The sequence below is a fragment of the Netta rufina genome (assembly GCF_964035555.1).
Source record: "Netta rufina genome assembly, chromosome: 8".
Lineage (NCBI taxonomy): Eukaryota > Metazoa > Chordata > Aves > Anseriformes > Anatidae > Netta > Netta rufina.
The window spans coordinates 24,202,756-24,220,928 of NC_140131.1; positions in this window are offsets into that span (position 1 = coordinate 24,202,756).

The window sequence follows — 18,173 nt, forward strand, 5'->3', positions numbered from 1 at the left end:
AAAGAAAACTTTTGAATTCTATCTTATTTTTTGAGCATAACATCCGTTTATTTCTCTGTGGGCAAGTATTCATAGCAGTGAACAAATTCTGTTCATGATCAAGGAAAAAAAGATCCTCGAGACTCTTCTTTTCAGCACCAGGAAGAAAAATGTTTTCAAAATAGCTATCAACAGCAGTTGCAAGTGTCTTCAGCTGTTGCCTCCCTATTGCTTTGCAGACAGCTTTTCATCACTGCCAGTAAGCTTGAGCTATGTATGTTGTTGCAGGGACTCCCTTTTTCTCATCATTTCTCAGCAGTCCTGGATTAAAAGTGTCTGATTGCTTACTACGTATCCATCAAGCTAGTAATGAATAATTGCTGAAATTGTTTCCTTCAGTGAATGAATAACTGACACTTTTCTGATGTCTTTTATTTTAAGAACTTGAACTGTAAATGAAGAGCTTCATCCTGAATCCCGTGACATTTTTGCCATGATCTCAAGGGAAAAGGTGTGCATATATAGGCAAAATTGGGGAATTTCTCATCTGCATATCTGGTACTTCTGTAAATAAGAATATGATTAAAAAGCAAAATAGACTTGCAGCACCAGAATCCAATGTTGTGACCTCTGCAGCTGAGAATAATTTTATGAGCAGCTAGAGCTGTTTGTCAGTATGAAAGTGCTTAGGATCTCTGCCTAAAGTGGAATGAGTAATAACTGCTGGATAAAATAGGCCCAGATCTGTACACATCCTGAAAGCTTAGTTTTTAAAAAGGCACTTCATTATGCTTATGACTGTGCATATTTAGATGCATGCATTTATTATATACATTTAATATAGTAAAATTAATGAGAACACTTAAAACTTCAAGTAGCAGCAGGTGGCTATGTCGTACAGAACAGGACTGACTAGAAAGAAAAGGAAGAAGGAAGAGGCAGATGTGCAGCAAATAGACACATTTCTTTTTTCTATTATAAAGACGTACTATCTAATAGAAGGTGAGTAGGATATTTTCTTGAACCATCTGACTTTTAATTGGCCAATCATATAGTATATGAGCTGTGAAGGGGAGGAAAAAGTTTAGTGTAGAAAGATAGAAGAGGTATGCAAATGACGGATGCTTTTGTTCACTGGTGAAAGTGATTAAAAAACAATTTGAATTTAATCTTTTTTTGGGAGGGGGACATTAAATATTTTTTTGGAATATCTTAATTTTTAAAGTTGAATTAAAAGTATGCCATTGAGCTTTTAAGTGTTTCAGGTTTATTCCTAATTAACTTTTTGACAAGCATGAAAAAAAAAGAGTGGGTAATTTCATGTTGACTGTTTGTTTTAGCAAAAAGTAATAAGGGGAAGGAATCTCTTGGAATTGTATTTATGATGGATCTGAAATGGCCCATCACAAAAGAGCCTAAAGTGTGAGAAGACTGTGATGTCTTTGTCACTGAACAGTAGTGGATCAATAAAAAGGAGAAATGTAGCGGTAGTTTTACACTTCTGATTTTGAAAGACATGGTTATTTGCCTTATGACCCTGTTTTAACTGCTGTGGTCTCCCTTGGGGTCAAAACTGCTAGTTTGGGAACCACTGAGCTAGAGTGAAGAGTTAGCCAGGAGGTGTAGAAATGAAGCTTGACAGCAGGCAGAGATACCTTCCAGCAGAGACAATTCCCTGTACCGCTCTTAACTGCTGGGTCTGTGTAACAAGGAAGGTGTTCTCTGTTGGTGTTCTTTGATAGAAGTGAAAAAAGCTGTGAAGAGGTATGCTAACAGCCTATTGTGAGCTTGTATTTGAGATCATCTATTACATACATTATAATAGCTCTTCCCGGTGTTACCGTCTGTCTGGAGTCATTTACAGCTTAGTTTCTTGGGTTTGTTCACATTTGTTTCTTATTATCTGATTATGATTAAAATCACTAATCACTAAATACATCCTTTCTCCTTTTAAGAGTAAGCTTATAGCAATCTAAGTAAAAGTTTGGATTTGGAACTAGCCTGTAGTAGTGATTTCTGTTATTATGCAGCAGTAGGCTGTCAGCCTTTGATAGATGATGCCTAATCAGTTACTGGGTGCAACAGCTGAAGATGGTGCTTATGCTGAGAAGGAAAATAAAGCATCGTTAAAATTCACATTTGTAGTATTTTAAGTAGCAGCAAGAATTCTCTACCAGTTCTCTGTGTAAGGAAGGAAAAGTGCACAGTCTGCTCAGTTATTTTAGGAAGTTATTTCTGTGGGTGTCAAGCAGCCTCATGGAAACAAAAATACTCAGAGTGTGTTTTTAAGATACACATACACACTATTCACAGTTTATATTAACGCATTTTTTTCAGTTTTTCAGTTTCAGTTCATAACAATAGGAGTTAGGTAGTTTTTATCTATTTATGTATTTATTTATTTTGTGTGTATGTGTTTCTGTGTGTAATTGTTCCTAATTTTGAGTGAGAAATATCTTTATTTTCTGATAAGAGGTAGTTTACTATACTTGGGGGTGGGGAATTGTTCTGAAGGTCATCTCTTAAGCTTAGTGATAGTTAAAAAGAATATTTTCACTTGGATCATTGGCAATCATGAGAAAGTAAAAATTATCTTTTGTTTTTGCCATAAAAGGAAATATAGTTACTGCTGTTAGTGTAGGTTTTGTTTTTTTTTTTTTTTTTTTTGAAATTACTTGATGCTAGTAAATCAATATGCTACTTGTCATGTTGAAAATGACATATATGCTATGCTATCACATCAGCATTTATCTTTCAACTGGCAATGAATTGGTGGTGCCAATAATGAAAATCAAAACTGGCAACTATGCTAGGGTAAAACACAAAATTATATAAATGATGTGAAAAGTGTAGGTAGTTTAATTTGTGATAATTTGAAGCCTGAGAACTTCACAAGAAAATAAAAGTATAATCTCTGTTACTCAGCCCATGCGTTCTTGCCGGCACTGAGCTTGCTTTCCTTGCTGGTCAGTTGCCTGTGGAATACTTGGCCTCTGACATTGCCTTCAGTTCGGGACTGGACCAGCACTTTGCCCACCTCCTGGCTCCTGCCAAGGAGGGGAGAAGAGAACCAGCGCTGAAACCATCCTTGGCTAATATTCTTCTTTGCTAATAATCTTCCACAGGAAGATAATATTTTCTTTTTCCAACCGTTTACAAACTAAAAGCATTTTAAGTTATTAATGGATGGCAACTGATGGATATGTCTGCTTGCATCAATAAGAGGGTGACAAACTTCCCTACTTGCAGAACTAGATATTTTAGCAGCATCCAAGGTAAAGAGTCATGACCATTTGAGGTTGATTATCACTGCTCTCATCATGTGCAGAGAGCTCTATACATGTGTCTGAAATCACCATGTAAGTAAAAACTTAGAACTATTGAAAAGGCGGGCTGATGAAGAGCAGAGAGAGATCTTCTAGAAGATCATTGGAAAAGCTATGCAGGAATGAAGCAATGTGGAGTTAATTGCAGGTTACTTTATTTCATACATCTGAAAAACCTGAATTGACTTCCTTTCACTATATTCAATGGTTTCTTTCACTATATTCAATGGTTCCTTTCAGAAGTTTGTGTATGCCTATTAGAGACATCATAGTTGTGCTTTAAGTAGGAGAAATAGGAATTTTCTAAGTATTAGTTTGCTGTAATTTTTGACGAATTTTGACTATTGTCTAGCAAGTAATATCTTGTGATTTTCTCTTTCTCTTAAAAGGCTGACTCCCATAGAAAAGTACTACTCCACAGATAAATGTTAATTATTATTTTGAATTGTTTAGAATCCCTAGATGAAAGACACAGGAAGTGAAGAATGGCAATATGCTGTAGAATTGTTATTAATTTACAGTAATTGACATATCCAGTGCAATTACTGAATTTTATGAAGCTGTCAGTAAGGAGCAAATCATACTTATTTGCAGTCACAAGGCTTAGACTATCTTTCTTGTTACAGCAGCTGTGATTCATTTCCTCTACACAGGGAGAGGAGAATGGTTTCTTGGGACAGAGAAGGGTCAGGCAATGTCAGAGTAACTTTTTTCATGTAGATTTATGTGAGGAGCATCAGAAGTATACAAAACATTACCTAAGAGACTTGTCTTTGATTGCTTCATATTTTCTTGCATCTATTTGGAGAAGACTGACTAATTTAATGCTACCAGATAAAATGAAAAAATAGAAGAATGAGGAAAAGAACTAGACCACAGAAAGATTTTCTATCTTTTAATCATAGAGTGTCCTTACAAATGATATTGTGGGAAGCAAACACAGCCCTGATCTGAGGTGGGGCTTAAGGGAGGAAGGAAGATGCTTAGTCCTTTTCTAAATCTACCCCAATAAAATGTTTTGGAAGTAGAAAATGTACCATTTGTTTCAATGAATTTGCATAGGTAATTGCTTAGTTACATATTTCCTCATCTTTGTAGTACCCAGAGATTTTCTCCATATCTTAGATGTAATTGTTGATTCAACTTCTTTATCTCCATTTGGAAGGCCTTCCTGTATTTTACTCTCTGATCACAGTAAAGAAGATGCATAAGTTCCCTTTAATTATGAAATAAATCCAAGATAGCAGCAGAGTCTAACAGTTTGGTACTCTGAGTTGATGAATTGCTATTTACAATCTTTATATCAAGTATTTTCTATTGCAGCCTACAGTTTTATGAGCAGAACTATGCACATGGTAACATCACTAACATGGTTTATTTAAATCAAGAAATCAGCAATGAAACATACCCAAATGCTGGATTAGTCAATTTGTCCTAACTGAACAGTGCATCACCATTAAGGCTCATAATGGGTTTTGTAAACCCAGTGGTTTCTCATCTAAATGAGATTTTATGGGATTTATATGTGTTTAACACTAACTGTTAAAGATTTGTAGATGTGAAAATCAAATTTAAGTGCCAGGCTGAAATCTATTCAAATATTAGTGTTGTTATTGGCTTTTCCCAAATGTCATCAAAATAGATCAACACAGTAATGAACACTTCATATTTCATAATATGCAAATATATAGAAAGCAGAGATTTTTCAACTTTTCCCATTTTCTAATGGTAGATGGATTAATATCTGATGTTTTTGTGAGTACAGAAACACAATAATGTAAAGTGATTTATGAAACAGGGTGGGAATAAACAGTAAACAGGAAGAGAGTGTACAGTCATCTTACCTGCAGCACCATATTCATGCAGTAGTTAATTGCTATGCTAAATATTGTTGAATTGACCTATGTGTCTTTGATGAAATTAACATGTAATGGTGTCTGAGCAATTTAAGAATATACATCAAAGGACCTGTTTCAAGCAAGTTGACTTGCAAGCAACTCTGTGTTATCCACCTTGTGCCAAATGCTGCAGCCCTCAGTGCAGTGGGCAAACCAGGCCTCTGAGCAGCCTTTTGGCTTAGCTCTGCTCAGGAGTGCAGAAAGCAGCTCAAAAAGAGGGCTGCCTCAGTGTAGGGGTTTTAGAGGGGCTTGAGGGGGTTGTTTTGGGGGTACTGATTTGGTCTTTGAATCCTAATTGGACTATTTCATCATAAATTTACAATAGTTAAAATGTTTTCAGCTTTTACCAGGGTATGGTACAAAGGGCACCTAGGAAGTCGTGAGAACCCCAATCGTAAAGCAGTGCTGGAGTGCTGGCTTAAGCCCCCAAAATAACCAGTCTGCACCAAAGTGAAGAACTGATGTTCGTGAATGGCTGTGCTGACTGCAGCACATCATAACCCAAGGATGAAAAATGTGATGTGTTGTCAATTTTTTGAAATACAACTTCAGACGAAATGCTTCGGATGCAGCTTTCATCAGTATGTGCCAGTGGTGAGGCATGCTGCTGCATAATGAGGATTAAATACCTAATAAGAAAGTGCTAAGCCAGTACAGTGAGTATTCTTCAAGGAAATTTCTCCAAATCAGCCAAATCAGCCAGCTTTTACCCATGACTTGAATACAGTCTGAGAACAGTTTTCTTGGTCAGAAATAAACTTCTGGCTTGTGCTGAGGTTTAGCATTTAGAGCCTACAGTCAGTATTGGCTAGCTGAAACAGAAATGTGAACTAAAGCCACTCACTGTTATGGGTCAGAGCCTTTCCTCTCCTAATACTATTAAAATGATAACTTGAGGGTGTTTTCAGTTAATGAGGTAATTATACTACCCTGGATTTGACCTTGGAGTTTATTACTCGTTTAACAAGAAATGAGAAGCTGAGATATGTCTTTGTTGCTGGACATATCTTGAAATTTTTGAGTGGAAGAGCCAATCAAAGCAAAAAGATTATGGTGGTGAATTGGAGTATATAAATTTGCATATTAATAGTATTGCTGAGAAAAAACTGCACAGTGATCATGCAAATCTTTTAACTCTGGCTAATAATGGCTGTCTATCAACTGCAGTGAGGGCATTCACAGGCTGTGTGCTCACTGAGAAGTACTGGTATAGCAAATAGCAAAAACAATTATAGTGCAAAGAAATACATAACTAAGAAAACTTTCCTGCATAACTAAATTCTCATCTACCAAATAGGTCCTTCAATAAAACATTTTAAATCCCCCTTACCTACATTTTATCACAGCAACTTTAAATAAACAAAAGGAATACAAACCAAAACAGCATTGCTTATTAAATGAAAAATTCCCTATTCATTCTTTCCTTTAAAAAAAAATGTGTTTTGAATACAAGGGCAAACTTCCTTTGGTGTTGTGAAACTGAGAATTTAATAAAAATATAATTAAAATAATACCTCAAAAGATAAAGAAATAAAGGCGTTAATCATTACATATAAAGACATGGTGACAAAATTTCCTCTTAGATGGCATGTGCAGGATCAGATGACCTGCCTTTTTTTTTTCCTGTGGAGAAGATAGAATTTTGTATTTTCTGAAACTCCAGGGAAAATAAGGAGCAGATGGAGCTAGCAGGCAGAAGAAAAAGGAGAAATAATGAGATGTTTTCTATCACTCCTATTCATGGTGTAATATAAAAGGTTCTGATTTATTTTTCCACAAAATTAGTGTAAATATTGTTTTTTCTTAAAATACCTATTTAATATAGTAGGTACGTTGCTTTGCAGTACTCCTTAATAGAATGTTTTCATATAATTAAGACCATGTTTTTTGTTTGCTTGTTTAATTTAACTATGTTACTATGATTAATAGTATTATAATCTGATTAAATATATCTTCATAGAGATTGTGAATTAGGAAAGATACAATTTGGCATCTTTTACAAAACATATTTAATCTTTGGATTATAGCTCTGTTTTAAGAATATATACCCTTTCATTTGAAGGAGATTGTAGGTTTGTGGAGAGGAAGAATGTATTCGTATAGTCTGGCACAACTTGCCCTTGTTAGTTCATTTTATTGTAGTAAGCCTCTTTCTGTAGCTCTCCTAGGAGAATATTTCTTTCTTGAGTTTGTCTACTTCCACAGTCTGTGATGTAAGTTGTCTGCTAATTATTCTCCTCCCCCAGTGGGCTTGGATTCCTGTTTACTTTCCCTGGTTGCACCGAGGATGTGAGTTTAACAGCCCCCTCCACTCCTGCATTTTGTCCTACCCCTTACCCTCAGCACCAAATAATGGGATGATTTGCCCAAAAGGTGATGCTGAGAGGATGTGGTGGACGCACCCCCCTAAACAGAATAGAAAACGGAGCAGGGCCTGAAAAATACAGTGATTGCTCATTGTTATTTCATACAGGCAGGTCTTTGTGATTTGCTCCTCACAGTGACGGCTGACTGCTCACCTTCAAGAATGCTCTTCCTATGTGACAGTGTTTTGGGTCAAGATCAATACAAGGGTCAGATTATCTGTCATTTTTTCCTCTTGGTTTTCACCTTGGAGTATCTCAGTGCCCTTTTCCTTTATATACGCATAACTATCCTAGGAGCATTAGTTATCTGTGTCTCCTAGTGCTGGGAAGGTCCAGCCCTTCATGTAACGTAACCAGCACCGATGAACACCAATGTGTTAGCAGGGAAAAAGAGGCTGTTCGTAGCTCGTTCCTCTGCCTATTTTAATCTACGTTCAGATCCAGCATTTAACTATTTTACTAAAATTGTTTCAATTTCTGAACAGAACAAAAAAATAAAATAACAAAATAACAGTATTTCCTAGAGATATACTTGAACACAGAAGTTCCATTATATTACATAAAAAAGTGAACAGCAAAAATAATATCCAGCTGGAAGTTGTGTGCTCTAGTATTCTAGCTTCTGTACTTAATGAAGAAGTTAAAAAAAGTGCTAGTCATTCATGTGGGATTTTAGTCATCCATGATTCAGTTAAACCATTTTGACAGAAACATAATTAAACTTCAGTGAGTTGCTTTAGTACCATTTTTCCAGCATTCTGAAAAGTTATTTAATATTATGATTATATCCAATGTCTTGACAGCACGTAAATATTTAGATAGTCAAATATAATTATACATATCCTTGAGACTCAGACAAAGATTTCAGCATGACATGACTTTTGATTTTGATCATGTATAAATTGTTCCAAGTCAGTGTATGGATGAAATTAAAAAGTCGGAGAAATACATTTCCTGCTGCTGTACTATGACTAGACTGGGGTTTGTGTATGGGTTTGTGATTGCATGATTACTTTTAATTTTAACCTCTCATAGCTTTTACCTGGGTGTAATTTTGTCATTTGACAAGAGAAACATCTGATTACCTGAAAATTAAAGATGCATTTACACAAAAAGGTATTTTTGTGTAAATGCATCTTTTATTGTCTAAAATGCTTATTCTGCTGAAATTTTGTCTGTGCTTTCATTGAGAAATAATTGGAACAATACAATGAATTTGGGCAATAAGATTTGTTAACAGCTGTCTATCAAAGGTGCCAAAACTGTCATGAGTAATGACAAACACACAGGGACTATGATGCCTGCTATTCGTAGAAGACAGAATTATTCACTGGAGTTTATTTAGTGTCATTTATCACATATAAGAAATTATCAAAATATATTACTGCTGATGGTGTAAGCTCAACATGGTAGAGAATGTGTGTTCCTGTCCTTTCCCCAGAAGCATTATAATGACTTCAGAATGCAGTTAAAACTGTAGAAAAATACTGCAAACCAGAAAAGTAATGCAATTTGTGTTGTAATACAATGCATAAGTGCACACCAACTGTGGTGTGTGTAGTTGGCTAATGACACAATTTTTATTCTCATTTTCATCAGATGATGGGATTTTTAATACTTACCAATTTCTTTTTCTGATCAGACAAAATGCAAAATCAGTTTAAATCCAACTAGAAGGAAGATGCTTTGTGAGTTAAAGAACAATTCAAAGAACAAAGTGATAGCTGGGGATTCAATTTTTGCAATTTACGCTGTGATTTGTAGATCTTTAGCTGCTCTAGAGGCTCAGATGGCACTGATGGCCAAGGCCACTTTTGAGTTTTTGAATGTTTTAAACTATGCTTCCCAGAAACAAAACTGTTCAATTATGCATTTGTAGTGTATGTATTGAATAACTGTACTCAAAGGTAATATTCAAGCCTGCCTAGTAACAAAACAAGAATTCTCAAATATTTTAACTTTTTTTTTCTTAGAATCAATGGGTCCATAAGGTCAAAATGATTAATATTGACCTCCCATTGATTAAGCCCTCAGTTAAAGAGATTCAGACTTTCCGATGTCAAATCTTGGCTGCCCACCAAGGTGTTGTATCAAAATGGTATCAGGTTGTAATTTTGATTTTGGTTTTGCTTGCTTGTTTTTGTTTTTATTTTAAGATCAATTATAATAAGAAGAACAGATATCTCAAGCATTTGAAATATGGAACATTTCTTGGAATTAAAATTTTACTTTAATTAACCTGGAAGCTAAAGAAACAGTGGAAGAAAAGGAAAGCAGAAAGGTTGCGATACACTTCTTTCAGTGTATTCTCATCCATTTCATATCACAATTCCTTACTGAAATTCCTTACTGAAATTCAGATGTCATGATGAGGAGAATAGTACATTTCCTCATTACTGTCTACATCTAAGCCTAATAATAATTTTCATTAAATAATAATGAATAATTTTCAGTATTCTGGTTTTAGTCTATCAGCTTCTTGCACTCTCATTAGCAGATACAAGCGCCAAGGCAGAAAGTAAATTTTTTTTCAGTTTTACTTTTTAACTTTTCCTAGCTTTAAAAAAGAATTTTATTTAACCAGATTATTACTGCCCATAGCAATGTAGATAATAGGCTTGTATGCAACGTATCTGCTTCTATAGTAGTGGTAGCTGCTGAGAACATATTCTCTTTTCAGTACTGCTTATCTTCTTTCTTGGGGTGTTTCTGTTCTTTTCTTTAACTGCTCTATAAGGTGAATGTGCATGGTTTACCATGGTAAACAGGTATTATCTTTTGGTATTCCTGGCCATCTCTGCAGTGCAGTAAAATCAAAACAATCAGCAAACAGTTGAATACATCTGTTTTCCTTTAATGATTGACATCTTGAATTATGTTCTGTAATTTTGGAATGACAAATTTTTCATTTGCCAGTGTGTGCTTCTACTGACCTTTACACCCAAAGTCCTCAGTTATATCAAACATATTTTTGATATAGAGTACGTTTTAAAAGGAAACAAGTTATGGTTTTATACATATTTATGATCCACTCATTTTTCTTCATATATTTTGTATAACTCTGAAATAAAGTGGGACTTTATATGTCTTTGTACTTCAGCAGTACTCTTGTTAAAAGGAATTTTTTTTTAGTGTGCAGAAGAGAGAGACAGACTTGGGAAAAGAGAGTTAACCTAAAGAACAGAAATCCAGAACAGAAATCCAAAATACAAAACTTTTAGAAGCAGTTTTGTTAGTTTTTGTTGTTTTAGTTTTAGAAGTTCAGAATATTTTCTCTAAATTCTTTACGTGTTATTTCTGGAAGCTTTAATATTTGCTACCTTCCATTCTCCCACTTTTCTCCTTAAAAGTCCACATCAAGCCAAATGACTAATAAGAGGAAAAAGAATGTTTCAGATTGATTTTTCAGTTGCTTGGTGTTTTTTTTTTTTTTTTTTTAAATAAAATAAAAATCGATGTATTTTTATGAATCTTTACCAGCAATTTCTAACCGTCATGTACATAAAGCGAGGCTATCCATTCCACTAATCTCTAACTGATAATAGTGTCCTGTGATGATAGGAAAAAGCTTTTATTGTGAAATATTATATTGTAAAAATATAACACATATTTCTAAAACAGTCATGTGATTTTCATTAATTTATCCCAACCAAATTATGAGCTTCTAGGATGTATTATTTATCAGATGTAGGCTTCTAAATAAATCACTTTGTGAAAAAGAACAGATTGGAGACAACTGAATTTTTATTCACAATATTTCTGACATCATATTATCTGCTCCTATATTTAACTGGATTTTTTTTTTTTTAGTTATAGAAAAATATACATGATCTTTCAAAATGGTTCTTTTTATCCTGTCTCTTATGTGAACAAATATTTACTCATTCAAAATTATTGGCAATGCAGGTAATGCAGTGACAATAATTGCTAGGCTTTAAAATTAGACGGTTTTGAGATGAAGAATACAGTTTTTCACATCATGTAGATATTGTGAAAAAAACAACAGGTCATAGATGTGAGTATTTAAATATAAATTTAAGCACCTCCCATTAGGGTTTCCCATTAGGGTTGCATAAAGGCTGCCAAAGGAAGTTCAAGTCTCCCAAAAGTCGTCCTTAGTGAGCAATACATCCTGGGAGACTTAGATGGAGTTCATGTGGGCTTATGGTTTTAATTAGGGTTAGGGTTTGGAGAGAGACAAAGCACAGGGTCCTGTTGTAAGTGGGGTTGCGTAAAGGCTGCCAAAGGAAGTTCACGACTTTCAAAAGACTTCTGTTGTGAGCACTAATATACTTAAATAAAGACAAGATGCAAAGACCTTAACCTTGAGGATTTAAAAGCCTCTTTCTGTTTTCCTGAAGGACATTATGATCTCATTACCTTTATGCCCCCCTCCTTTCCTCCCACCCCCGCCTTTTTTTTCTTCAAAACTTTGAAGCCAAATTTGTTAGTCAGAATTACCTGCCATCATTTTTTGGGGGGTAAATGAAACCTTGTTGATTTGTAATCAGTACGGTATTTCTCCTGAGAGACATTTTCAAGGGAAGGATACCACACATTTGAAATATTTTTTTTTTTCATTTGGATTCTTTCATATGTCTGTGATCCTTTAAGAAAAAAATGCACAATAGCATGTACTTTGTTCTAATCATGATGCTTTAGCATATGTGCTGTCAAAATTTATTGTGATTTCACAATGAGCAAGACTTTGCTACATTGCAATTTTGAGCTATATAGAGAGAAATGGGTGACAGTAGTAGTGGAGTGATGGTTGGACCAGGTGATCTTGAAGGTCTTTTCCAACCTTAATGATTCTGATTCTAAGCGAAGGAAAAGAGGAGAAGAACCAGAGCTCATAACTTCACACCCAGTGGAGACTGTATTTATGCTCTTCTGCTTCAGGCTTACAGCTGCTTTTTTTCCCCTCTTATTTTATCTACTACTGAATTTTCCACCTGTCTCTTTTAAGAAACCTTGGCTGAATTTGAAGGACATAGGATCATGAACATGAATGTTATTGGCCTGACAATAACTGTAGTAGTTGAGGAAGAAAGAGGTAGTAGTAGTATGAACCCTTAGTACTGGCATTTACTATGGATAGTGGAGTTTTTAGGCTGGATTTTATTTTTCTATTGATACTGCAAGGGAGAGTTATTACGGAAAAGCAGAGAAGATAAATACTTCCCCCCCAACCCCCTCCCCCATCTGACAGATTAAATGTGTTGTAATGTGTTATAGTCATTCTGAAAAGATTTCTTTTTTATTTTGGCTTTCCATTAAAGTTAGGATTGAAAAATAAAAAATCTCTCTTCTAATTCTTATAAACGACATTTCTTAGAGACATATATCTTAGAAAAAAGCTTACTTCAGCATCTTGGATTTGATTAACAAGTCTCATGTTATGAGACAGGATATGTTGGGCTTGGGAAAGAAAGGTGTTAGACAACCAACATATTTTGAAGAAACAGGTGGAGACAAGTGATTGTCAAAAGTAATGTAATTAACAGTGGGTAAATGGTTATTGCTCATGCTGTAGTACATAGTAATTGCGTCTAAAAAGTACAAGTACTATTTCAAATCTCACACACGTATAACCTATGTAAAACATTTATCAGACACACACACAAAAAAAAAAAAAAAAAAACTTTGCAAGTTTTGCTATACTGGTAACAGAGATTTGTAATGCTTTTTATTCTTTCCCTCAAAAACATATATCTTGAGAATTACAGTCGGTTTGCTTTTTATTGCAGTATGAACTGAAAAAGATCTTGTTTCCTCTGGAGACCATGAGCAGTTACATACCACTGCAGGTGGGGATTGTTTTCACAAACCAGTCTCTTAGTTATGATATATAATACATCATTTTACCTAAATCCAGGAGTTGCTAATACTTCTTATATGGCAACAACTAAGAATCATCTGTCAGAAGTTTATAACCCCATCTGTGAATCAGTGGACCACAGCTGTAGCTTGCGATATCACTTTTCAGTGATTAACAGGTCTTACAGCAAGCTTTTCCATTGCATCTTACAAAATCTATGGGTTGCTGTAGAAATTATTGCACATTGAACCACTACATATATTTGTACATTACAGGAAGTGTAAAGAATATCTGCTACTAGATGTTTACTTTATTTCAGCACTCTGAATGTGAACTTCACTTCTTCATCGGTGTACTATGTCAAGGGATCCTATCACATTAAGTTTGATAAATAAATAGCATTAAAGATTGCACTAGCTGTGTAACTAGCCTGTTTGACAGTGAAAGATTTTAAAATGTCTACTTCAAATGCAAAAAAAAAATGAATACAAGCCCATTTTATGTGTGAAATGACAAAGTGTAATGATTAATAGACCTATTTAAATGAATAATTGTCCTATGTACTATACCAGTTTATGCTGTACAATATGCTGTATATGCAGCAGCTGGCAAACCTCTTCTATGGAGATACAAAAGATAAGAATTGGTGAAAAATAACAGTTGAGCCAGGCCAAGCTATGAGTAAGCCTACAGAATATTTCATATGTCCTCAGTGCAGTTGAAAGAACTTTATTGGCATTGAAAGGTTTCAAACACCCTTCCTCCAAACTTTATTTCCAGGTCTTTCTTGAATTACTGTAGAATGTCAAATTTTAAAGATCTTAATTAATTCTAGTGAAACAAATCTAGGCAAATTTTCTTTGTTCTGTATGAGAAATTATACGATAGGATTATACTTTTTCTTGATAAAGAAGGAATTAATGTGGCTAGCATAGGTGTAACAAAATTGGGAGTTTAAGTGATAAATTCTTTCATTTCTATATTACGTTTCATTTCCTGAGCACTGTGATGGAAATTACTTACTGCAGAGTAGTCAACTGTCACAGGGCAGGTGAGATTATCAATTAGCAGGAATATAGACCTGCATTTAACCAGGTTTGATCAGATTTATTTTTAACTCTACACAGACACAGGCAGGTGGGTGTTTGTGAGTCTTTCTTTTTGCTTTAGCATTGTAACATCTTCAGTTATCTCATTTGATCCACTTAACACATTTTATAGCATGACTTTGCATCTTCTAAAATGTTCTTGAGTATTTTTTGTATGTTTGCTAATTTTGCTGTTTTTCTTTCACAGATGTAGTCTGTCAAGAAGCTGCTGAATTCTTGGTTACAGCTAATTTGCTCATTTGGCAACAATAGGGACATTTTAATTATAATTAAATAAATGCTTGTGGATGAAAGATCAAGGAATTTATATTGCCTTTCTATCTCAGTAGTTGTAAAGTTAAAATAATTTTGGAACAAATGAGGTCTCTTTGGTGTTTATTTCCATTGTATTATGAACATAGCATATATACTTTACAGTGTTGGTTTCAGTATAGTAATTTGGCCAAATTCTTCAAGTAAGCTCCTGTGGGGATACGGAGAACAAAAACATTTCCCTTATATTAACATTGTGCCAGAGTATGTACAAGAGTGTGGGAAAAAAAGGATGAAAAAGCCCACAGGTTGTGTTAAAGGTTTACCTGTTACTGTGGGCAAAACAGACTCAGCTTGGGAAAAGTTAATTTATCGACAGTTAAAATAGATTTGGGTACTGAGAAAGAAAGAAGGACAAGAATAAAAACAACACCTTGCTCCTCTGCCCTTTTCTCTCCTCCTTCATTTCAGTTTCTATCTGAGATCTCACAGATTCAGTCTCACTCTGAGATTAGTGTGTAATTACAAAGAATTCTTTTAAAGATATAAAATAGTGCCTTTTTTTTTTTTTTGACAGTACAGTGATATTTACCAGACATTAATATAATTTAGAAGTACTTGAAATTTTTCATAGAGAAATGAGGTTAGACACATTTCTGCCTCTCTGTAAAATTGCTATATCACTTTGTATATTGCATGCTAATGGATTGTTTTAAGAATTAATTGATTTCTGTGTTATCTGAGAATGAGTTTATAACCTTATGACACTCAGCTTGGAATCTATGTCAAATTTACATGTATATATTTTTACTGTTATAGAATAACAGAAGCACGGTGGTAGGATCTGAGTCTCTGAATTGAGAAGAAGGAACCTGTACATATTTTGAAATGTATGTCTACTATTAACTACTAATGGAACAAATGTTCTCTGTTTGTTCTCCAACAAATGTGCTCCATTTTGACTTAATTCAAAATCCATTGAAATTGATATAAGGATTTTCAGGTTTAGGTTAAGGTCACAACTGTACGCATGTCATAAGCAATGCAAAATCACTTTATTTTCATTTTGTGTGTTTGTTTCTTTTACTTGCTTAAAGTAAAAATATCATTAGAACATTTAATATCTCTAAAGTAAGTCTGTGATGCCCCTACAGAATCTCCCTCCTATCGTTCAGAAGCACATTTTCATTCTTTTGAGGCCTTTTGGCAACAACAGAGACAACTAGAAAATAATCTTCAGATAACATAAATCCCTGAGGCAATACAGACTGCAGTCTTCAGAAAGAAATGAAATAAATTTCTTAAAATATTTGTTTCCAAAATTTGTTTTTACAACATATATATTACTCATAATTGTGTGAACCAGCACACATGATACACTGCAAACAGCGCAGGCTATTTTAGTCACCTAGATACTATTGCAATTTCAGGCTTTCAGGGAAGGATGAGATAGTAATATAAAAGTTTGTCCAAGCTTTTCCTGTAGATTTGTGAATATGCTGAAAACACACATTTTTATTCAGAGACTGCATTGTTTCTTTTCTGCAGTCTAAGATTCTCACATTTTCTTTTTGTCTAGTCTTGCTTTTTTTTTTTTTTTTCTTGTGAATTTTGTTGTGGGACAAGGGAGGGCAGGGAGTCTGTCTATACATATAAAATGTACTGTTTCCCTGCTTATGCTATTATTCTGTCCCTTTTGAAGAAAACACTGCAGGATTTTCTGTTTCGGATTCTGTGAATGGAAAATTGTGTTGAAATCTATGTTGCAGGGTCATAAGAGGTAGAATACAAAGGATAACATAATAAAGATTTATATGAGAATATACAGCTTGTGAGGGCTTCTTTTGCTCCGTGTTACTTGCTCTGTTTGCCTTACACCACGCTGGGGAAAAAGATTGCTCTCATTTCATATTAGGTTGTGTTCTGCACTTAAGTTGAAAGTGTGTTGTTTTAGCAGACACACTGTAGAAGCTAATAGCATTTTTCAGTGCATGCAAGGGGCGTGGAATTTCTTTTTAGTCTTTCTATTTCATTTAATGTGTCGCTCTTTTTTTTTTTTTTTTTTTTTCTGAGATGTATCTAAAATAGCACCAGAGGATTTTCTATTTCTGTTTTACAGACATTTTGCTGAGTTTTAATGTGATATAAGCTGAGTTTTAATGTAATATGCAACTTCTAAATGTGGGCTCTCAGGATAATGGAGATTCTCCTGATCTGGTGAACTTTCTTAGTTAATGTACATTAGTGATAGCACCTTTACTTCCATGGTGCTTCCTTCAGTTTGTTTGCACATTTAACAGTAATTCTAACTTAGTTCATGATTCCAATCTTATGTAAAATAAGTAATAAATTAGTGCCACATTCATGAAACTAATCATATGTGAAGAACCAGTTCTGTTGTATAGGAGCATGAAGTTATTTTTCATATTGTTTTTCAGAGTTAAAATTACCCTCTGCTATCCACCGATAACCTGCAGTTGATTTCCTAATTTCTCATGAACTTATTGCAGCTATATAACACTTATATATGGAGACAAAAGTAACGGAGAAATACCAATTCACATTCAGTCAGTCCTAGAGAATTAAAAAAAAAAAAAAAAAAAAGTGGCTTGACTTCTGTTATTTTGATGATCATTGGCTTGGAAAAGACATGAATTGAGAAATCACGAATCATGAATTGAGAAATCATCATTTTTTATTTTTTTATTTTTTTAAAGGAGTGAGATGAATGTGAATTAGAGCAGAAAAATAACAAAAAGTCACTGAAAACAAATAATAAAATTGTCATTTTATTTATTTATTAACATGTCCATTAGTGGGAAGTCAGTGCAGGAGGGAGTTAGCAGTTCAGTCTGTAAGTTGAAACTTTTCAAGGTTATGTCCAGGTATTCAAATTAAATTTTACAACAGGTACAGCATGCAGCCCAGCAAAAATCAATAACCTTAATAGGTCATGTTACTCAGAGTTATGTGAATGCCAATTAAGTAAATAAATAGCCGTAATGAGATGTTGTCAATGAGAGATCTTAAAAGGAAGTAAAAATGACTGAATAGAGGATATAGGTTGTAGGAAAAAGCAAGAATTCAGTCTGAAAGGCAATGTCAGGCTGATTAATAATCAAGGCACATTTGGATAATGAACATATGGGAGAGGTCTACAAATCTTCAGTCAAATCCAGACTGCTCTAAAAGATGACTTCAGAATTTATGCATGTGATTTGTACTTCAGGTTTTAAATGACACACAATATTAAAGATTATTTACAAGATTACTGTGGCATATATTGTCACTGTGGAAAATGATAAAGAAAAAATATTAGTCTAGAAAGGACATTTCACTCAGGCAAAAATGCATATCATAGTGATGCACAAGTACAAGATGTACAGTTTCAAATACACTCCTGTGCTGTTTCTGAAGTGGAA